The 9,103-nt window shown below is 31.4% G+C and overlaps 1 protein-coding gene across 8 annotated transcripts in view; it reads right to left on the reverse strand.

Annotated features, from left to right (window-relative positions):
- The window catches only part of LOC106461431, a 114,031-nt gene that overhangs the window by 28,296 nt on the left and 76,632 nt on the right, over positions 1-9,103 (reverse strand). The window contains exon 1 of one of the 8 annotated variants that reach the window (XM_022388397.1): positions 827-1,185. The exons of the other annotated variants lie outside the window; for them this stretch is intronic. The gene's annotated coding sequence lies outside the window, so the exon portion shown is untranslated. Of the gene's footprint in view, positions 1-826; positions 1,186-9,103 lie in introns of those variants that run through there. 8 annotated transcript variants of the gene reach the window in all.

Raw genomic sequence — 9,103 nt, forward strand, 5'->3', positions numbered from 1 at the left:
AAAACTAGAAGAGGAAAGCTAAAACATAAAACTAGAAGAGGAAAGCTAAAACATAAAACTAGAAGAGGAAAGCTGAAACATAAAACTAGAAGAGGAAAGCTAAAACATAAAACTAGAAGAGGAAAGCTGAAACATAAACCTAGAAGAGGAAAGCTGAAACATAAAACTAGAAGAGGAAAGCTAAAACATAGCTTTCCTCTTCTAGTTTTAAACATAAAACTAGAAGAGGAAAGCTAAAACATAAAACTAGAAGAGGAAAGCTAAAACATAAAACTAGAAGAGGAAAGCTAAAACATAAAATAAGCGAAAGTGATTTCGCGCTATAGAGGATATCATTTTCCATGCCAAGCTATAAATACGTAAAAAACCACCAATTCACTGACATGTAGTCCGGATCAAGTAGTATTTGTAGTATAAAATAACACACTGAGAGCTCCTTCATAACGAATTACAGCGATACAAATTATCACACTGAGAGCTCCTCCATATAGTCAATGAGTCATAGAATTAGAAAACATTTCAACAGAAGTTATTCCAAAGCAATGTTTGATCTAGGAAACAACTCAATAATATATATATATTTTCACCTCATATAAGAGAAGTACAGAATACAAGAATGAGATAACTATCCTATGTAAAATCCGGATACTTTGTTCCCCGCGAGAGAAAATGTAAAGAAATCAGACACACCTATTACAATTATAGACTGAACTGTATATAACTACCAAACACCAACGCTGTTTAATAGGTCAAAAACAACTAGAATATTGTAAAAACACGAAACAAAAACCAATATGTAGAATTAAAACAAAATATATTCAGCTACCTCAAGTAAGAAGAACAAATCTTTCAGGTCCTGAAAATCTTGATTTTCTGAAGGTTCACTTCTTTCCAGGGTTTCTCTAGATAAAATCTCCGATCTACTCCACTGGCGACTATCTAAGCTCTGATTAGTGAAGTTGTCAGCCTCATATACAGGTTTATCCTAGAGTCTAGCTGATTCAACTGAGGCCGGTGTAACAACGCTCGGTTTGCGTCAGTGACATACTCTAGTTTACTTCCCACCCCGACTTACGTCATCACATGTCCGCGTTACCAGAAGTACTGCTTCGTGCAGTATGTGGAGCGATGACGTCACCGTCTCGCCATAGATTGGTGTTGAATTGGTGGAATTACGGAGTCAATACTTTTTTCTCCCTCTCTTTTTTTAAGTTCAGTTTTTCTTGGAAACAGTGAGAGCGTGGGATGGGGGTTATTTTACTACGTGGAAGTTGGAATATTTTCTAAAATATTATAACTTTCATCTGTAACTTAATGTCACCCAGAGTCAGTACAAGTTACAAGCTACCGCTTTCTAATCTAATGATTACGTTATTAACACTGAGAAAATCCTAAGTAGTCTGTACCACCCAAGTTTTGTTACAAGCAAATAAACATTTAAATACTTAGAAAAAAGTAAAGTTTATGCTATATTGATATATAAAAGACAATAATTAGGTTTTTAAAACTTTTTAATAATTTGGTTCTCTTACTCGTTTCTGTATTGTGTAACTCTCAGTGTGATACAGAAAAAACATTTATACAGGGAATTGAATATCTAAGCCTAAATCCCCGTTGGAAAATAATAGTCACCCGTAGCCACAGCAAAAATGCAATAAAACCTGAACGTGCACAAATGGTTAGAGTTTCTATGTAAGAAAAATAATTATGTGATCAACATTTGGGCAAAACGAGCTTCAGGTGCCAGGTGTCGCTTAGCCGAAATGGTGATCAAACAATTGTTTTTCCTCATACGTTGATTTTAACTATTTATTTGAATTTTCAGAATCAATAATCAACTAATTGATAAGAAACTTACGAACAATAAAATTATTTCTTTCTTTTGATGTTGTATATTGTAATATTCACTTTGGCTAGAGAAGATTGAAACTTACTAATATATTTTATTTATGGGCAAAAGTGATGTAAAAACTATAAAATTTCAACATCATTAAATAATTGTTATCTCTATAGTTTAAACGTAACTAAATTCTTTACGTTTTACACTAGTATTAAGAAAATCTGAAAATTTGATACTCCGAATGTTTTCGTCAAATTATTATTTTACTTACAACTTAGATGTCAAATTATTATTTTATTTAAACTTAGATGTCAAATTATTATTTTATTTAAACTTAGATGTCAAATTATTATTTTATTTAAACTTAGATGTCAAATTATTATTTTACTTAAAACTTAGATGTCAAATTATTATTTTATTTAAACTTGGATGTCAAATTATTATTTTACTTATAACTTAGATCACATAGCCAACTGTGTAGCTTTGTTTTTAACAACAATCAAATACTTAAAACTTCTTAATTATTTTTTATTAAACGTTTTTAACAGTGAGGTAATAAACTGAATTTTCAATTGCTTGTGTTCAGTCTAAGTTGTATCTAAACAATAATAAAATAACGAGAAGCATTATCTTTAAAGTCACTTCATGAAAATATTTGTGATACCCAAGACGACTTTGTAAATCAAAACAAAATATAAAATAAATCATTCATGATTTGTAAGAGAAAGAAAACGTATTTAGCTTTTCAACTATCGGAGCTGGGAATACAGTAAAAGTATAATTAATCTATAACTATTGAGAAAACACTACCTATCGCGTTGAAACTTATTTATCCTGGTAATTGATAAGACGCCAAACATAGATGGCGCTAAAGGTTAATATTGATTTAATACCTACGTATAAAACCTAACATGACAATTCTGGTTACTAGATTGTCATGTAGAGCTTACTATCCTGATATTTGCCCAATTTACAAAAATATTAAACACAGTCTCAACTATTATAAAGGATATGATATCGGCCACCTTTTAACTCGTAAATATTACCACTAGTATACCACTGTTTAAAGACTTAGTGATAAGAACTAAGTAATGAATACAAGTGATGCCGTTTGTTAGTGAGGATAGTTTTCAAACGAACATCCTAGTCAGCACTGAATTTATGGTTATTGATGATAATATCATTCACTAGTAAAGGATCATTTAAAGATGAACATTCTGGTCAGTATTGAACTGAAGAATATAGATGGTAATCCTGTTTGCTAGTGAGGTTAATACAGAGATTAACACACTGGTCAGTATTGAATGAAAGTAAATGATGACCTTACTTGCTAGTGAGGGTAATACAGAGATTAACACACTGGTCAATATTGAATGAAAGTAAATGATGACCTTACTTGCTAGTGAGGGTAATACAGAGATTAACACACTGGTCAGTATTGTATTGATACATATAGATAATTATTATACATGCTAGTGAAAGAAAATGATGACCTTGCTTGTTAGTGAGTGTAATTCAGAGATTAACACACTGGTCAATATTGAATGAAAGTAAATGATGACCTTGCTTGCTAGTGAGGGTAATTCAGAGATTAACACACTGGTCAATATTGAATGAAAGTAAATGATGACCTTGCTTGCTGGTGAGGGTAATTTGGAAGATAGGTGCTTCTCATTCTTTCTTTTAAGAACGTTATTCATTGATTTAAACACCTTAAGTTTTACTCCGTTCTTCATACAGGTATGTGAACATATAAGATGAAATGCTACAGGGTATAAGTTTCAATTATCTCGTGGACCTTCAGCGATCCATTGTAGTAACCTTTTTTAGCTTTAATTTTTCTTTCTTGGCTTCTTGGTTTCATTATGAGAAACCATCTCTCCAAGCCCGAGTCAACGTAATAGTAATTATGGATTGAAAGTTAGTAGTTTCAGAACACGTATATTATATACACATATAAAGCCATGGGTCATCACGTGAAAAAACAGCCTATTACTTCTAACTACAGCCTTGGCCAAAATGTTTACACATTTTGTATTAAGATGACCCTACACCAAGAACAGAGAAATTGTCTGAAGTGTTGATTTGTTTCGAAAACATCATACCAAAAGCACACCCTCTTATACAAAACAGGTGTCCATGTGTGTTTTTACGAACAAACGCTCAAAACAGCTTATACAGACCAGAATAACAACTCGTACAGGTTTGTCCGATCATACTCTGTTACTACTCGGGCATTTACTCAATAACTACTCCATGCATGTAGACGATAACATCAATATAGAACAACATAGAAACACTTTGACGAAGACTATATGTAGATAATTTTTGTCATTGGTAAAAAAACGAGTTTACTACATCTCTACCCAGTAGTGATGACGTGTGAAGTATAAAGGACCACAGAATGTTTTATCCAGCTCTGATGTCTTCCACTTATTACTAAATATCATTTTCATCAGAAGTAAAAAAAAAAAATTCATTAAATTCTCGAAGGTTTTAAATTTGGAGAGATAAATTGATCTCGGGTAATTGGACTGATGAAACTTTTATGTTCCACATTGAAAAGAATAAGTTATTTGTTTTGTTGTGGCCTAACTGATACAAGCAAGAAATATATACACCCTATTGAAAGATATAGTCAGAGTAAAGTAAAGGATTGTTTATCAGCGATTTCTACATGAAATACATTTAAAGGTACTGTTTGTTTGTTTTTAATTATGCACAAAGCTACACAAGGACTATCTGTGCTCTACCCACCACGGGTATCGAAACCCGGTTTCTAGTGTTGTAAGTCCGCAGACATACCGCTGTGCCACTGGGGGGGGGGGCAAAGGTACTGAAAGCAGAAGAAAATTTTTTTAAGAATTTCTAATTCTGGAATAAAGAATATTTCTTGATTAGATTATATATATGTATAAACCTTCTTTATTGATTTTTTAGATATTTCACAGTCGAACAGCATTTTATTGGACATCGAATGTAGTTTACATATATTCTGTCTGTATAATCAAGACATATATTCAAATATGTCCATATGATCAGGATATGTAATCAGATCATCAGGTTTATCCTGTCTTTATGGTTAGGAAAAATAGCCAGATCATTATCTCTATCCTATCGTTATGATCGGAGAAGATAATCAGTCCATTGCGTCTATATAATCAGGAGATCCAATGAGTTCAATAGGTCCATACTTTCTGTATGATCAAGAGATATGATCATTTAAACACATCCATTAAGTTAAACGTGTCTGCATGAATATGAGATGTAACAAGTTCATCAGAGTCACTCTGCTTATGTGATCAGGATATATAACCAGTTCTTCATGTCTTTCGTGCCTATATGATCAGGGCATATAATAAGTTCACTCTGTCTATCGAGCTAAAACACATAATCATATAGTTAGGCCAATCCTGTATATATGATCGGGATATCGTGCCCATATAACCAGTTCATCAGGTTTTAACTACATATGTATATATCATGAGGGGATACAATCAGTTCATTAATTCTATACTGTCTAAATAACCAGCAGATATAATCAGTTCATTGAGTCCACGATGTCTGTATAATCAGGATATATACTCAGTTTATTTTATCTACATAATTACGACATAATTTTAGTGTTGATTTCATATCTTCACATAAATATTGAAATTCGTGATTCCTGTACCACATAAGCTGTTTACTCAAGCTGTTTTAAAACTTGCATACAGTAAAGATTCTCTGCAGTTGACAGTAACTTTCCTCACTAACTACCAGAAGGAGTTTTGATAAACAGAATATTTCATATTTATTTCACTTGTTGAACTTGTCTTATTTAACAGCTTTATATGTTTTTGTGAGTGCATTAAAAAAAAAGAATCATATATGATCATAAATCGCATAGTTAACACCAACTGTTCAATATTATGCCAAAACGTTCTCCTAGATTTGGGTTTCATCACTGTATTAACTTCAAGCAATCAATCAACATTTCAGATATTATTGTAAATAGTATGGTATACGAATGGAACACTAACGTTACATTTTTTATATAAGACGTTGGCTGCCACGTGGTGGCTCCATGGTCAAAAAGTTTAAGAAGCATTTTTTAAACCATTGTTTTTGTGAGAGTAATAAAAATCAACCCAACAACAAGTGTACAGAATTACAAGTATAAATAAGATTTCTACATTTATGTAGTGGCATTTATTACTTGATATTTTCAACCTACGCGACACCTTATACGCAATATGGGCTAAATGGTTTAGACATAGCTATCCCAAATTTAGATCTGCTTACCAGAAAGAGAGCAAATAACCAGCTGAACTTACCGCCTGCAAGGATAATTTTAAACGAATAGCAAGAATGACTGTCGCTTTTATAACGCACTCACAGCTGAAATTGCAAAGTGGACCTTTCGATCCTGTGTCCAGTACGCAAAAAAACCACTTGTACAAACCGGCCCAGTTTTTTAGTAGAAGATATGTCTTTCAGAATGGATAAACTAATTGTGATTAACATTTCTTAACAGCTATGCAATAAAGCAAGTGTACCATGAAAGACTGCAATGGAGTTTCTTTCTCATGAGAAGGGGAGAGAGCAGTGTTCTTTGAAAGTTTTACACATTCAATCTAAACCGATTTTCGAACTGAATTTAGATAACTATTACTTCTAATTTTCCAATCACCGTATTTTTTATACTTAAGTCTGAGAAAATACAGCTATAATAATATTTACTTCCAGTTAAAAAATTACTTAACATTTTCCTAAATAAGAAAGTTGGATTTTTAGGGATGAAATTTTGTGCGCATGTTTAAAGCAATTAATCAAACTTTTTTTATAAATAGGAATCTTGGAATGATGAAAAATGTTGACTAAGTTTGTTTAATGGTTCAATTAATTTGTTTCAAGAAAGAAGCAAGTATGACGTACAGTAATAAAGTTCTAATTCTTACGTAATGAAGGGAGACAATACAATTTCTCGAAGCTGCATGTACAAACGTACTTTCAAAATTTTAAATGAAATATTACACAAAAGACGTTAAAATACTAAACAAAATATCTGACCTGATCAATAAACCTGAGTCTCATAGAATTATCATGTTATTTAACTGTACGCACCTACTCCATTTCTAAAGTTTCCATGTTACTCATGGTAAGTTAATAATGTAAATATTTACTAGTTTACTACGTATTTGTTTACAGTTTACACTAATAGCCAAATAGAAATCGTGCAATGGAACATAATTGTAAAAAAACTTCATTCTTATAGACTGTATTAAACTTAACAATACTTGAATAATACGTTTGAAAGTGCACTGAAAACACTACGATTCTCTATTTCTTGATAAAAATTATAGAAAATAAAGATAACACTTCAACAATGTTGTGTCAGTCTTAAGGAAACCAAAATAAGAAAACAACTGTTGTTGTTGTGTTTTAAAACAAAAGCTAAAAATGTTGATAGCGACTTACAGTTGTGGGACAGAACTATAATTGTTTTGAGGGATTTTTCATATTTATTTATTTTTTCTCATTATCTAAGACAACAGTTTTAAATTGTCTAATAATATGTGAAATATATAGACGTGATGTATTAATCCAGTGGTTAGTTTTACTTGGTTTTGAAATATAAAACAATATAAAAAACGAGCATCTTATGAACTTATGTATCAACACCATTAGCGTTATTCTATTGTACGTTAAAATATTAATACAGCGTAAACAACCAAAAACTAGTCATTGATTACGGACAGGAAACTAATACGTATATTAGTAGAAACAGTTTTCTCCTGAGTGTCATTAAGAATATGAATAACACGAAACACAAATAGACATCAACCATTAGTTTTCGTGACATAACATTCGTCCTTCTAGCAAAAGCTGAAAAAATCCCATTATTTTATCCCTTTCTCTCTTCAGTCAACCAATTATTTAGTCGATAATTCTAAGCCTAAACGTTCTTCTGACCTCAGAGAGTCATTAGTATCGTTAATTCACTATCCAGATGGATTAATTTACTTAGGTCGTTCAACTTTGGTATTAATTTAAATATAGCCCCCTCCTGGATCACCAACATTGTGCACACAATGATTATTCCATTTGCTACAAAGTTTAATCAACTAAAATACCTAACTTATTCTCCGTATCTATAATTTTGCCTTTAAGACCTTTTCTAGCATCTCTTAATTTTAGATATTATATTGTTTGTTTGAATTTATGCACAAAGCTACACCATGGGCTATCTGTGCTCTGCCCACCCGGTTTCTAGCGTTTAAGTCCGCAGACATGCCGCTGTGCCACTGGGGGGCAGATATTATATACCAGTTGTACCTTTCAGTAGTTTTTAAATGAGCTAGATTTTGAAAGTGAAGGCGGATTTGTGTGCGTGTTGTGTCTGTGCGTGAGATACCAGTTCATTGTCATATAAGTATCAGAAATCTAAATACTGTTTAGAAAGTTTTTCAGTGTTTTAGAAAACAAAATAAACCCAAATATAAAATTTGACAAAAAATAATTTGGATTGCATTTTGGAAATTTGAAAAATCTGAAGGAAAAACTTCTTAAATCAAGTAGAAAAGAAAAATACCGTTAAATAATTTTTAGAAGCATTCAAATTTTAAGGAAGTTTAATCAGATTTAAGGAGCAGCGAACTTAACCTTTTCAACAATTCCCAAAAATGCAATATCAAGTTAATGTAAAGGATGATCACTTAAATATGTTATTTAATATGTCACCTCGCAAAATGTACATGAGAAACCACTTACATCTAGCTTGATCATGTGTTTTGTAAAAGTTCTAATTAAATTATAAGCAGTTTTACGGAATAATATTTTAGAACTGTTAGATTAAACAATGTTTTTGAAAATTCTGAATGAGAATGCAATAATTGAAAGTATACAGTTGGTCGATTTTAAAACTGTTTACAAAAATAACCTCAGGTTACTATTGTTAGTCACATTTGTTATCTTTCAAACTTTATAGTGCATACTGGAGGGATTTACACATTTTTGATAAAAAGTTTAGAAAAAACGACCTATATACTCCAGAAATGTATAAAATAACTTTTTTATTTTAACCAACGTTTCGCCTTTGCTGCTTCATAAAATCACAAAACATATTGTAGTTCTGATTATTTTTGTATCTCATATAAAAGTAATATATGTTATTATAGCTGTATAGTTAGTTTTATAACTATTAGGTCGTCAACAAATTAATGTCGCTTTTTTTAGATGAAAAAATTCGAACAATTTATATATCAAAACAAAACATTTTAT

The sequence above is a fragment of the Limulus polyphemus genome, unplaced genomic scaffold (genome assembly GCF_000517525.1).
Source record: "Limulus polyphemus unplaced genomic scaffold, Limulus_polyphemus-2.1.2 Scaffold957, whole genome shotgun sequence".
In the NCBI taxonomy this organism is placed as follows: domain Eukaryota; kingdom Metazoa; phylum Arthropoda; class Merostomata; order Xiphosura; family Limulidae; genus Limulus; species Limulus polyphemus.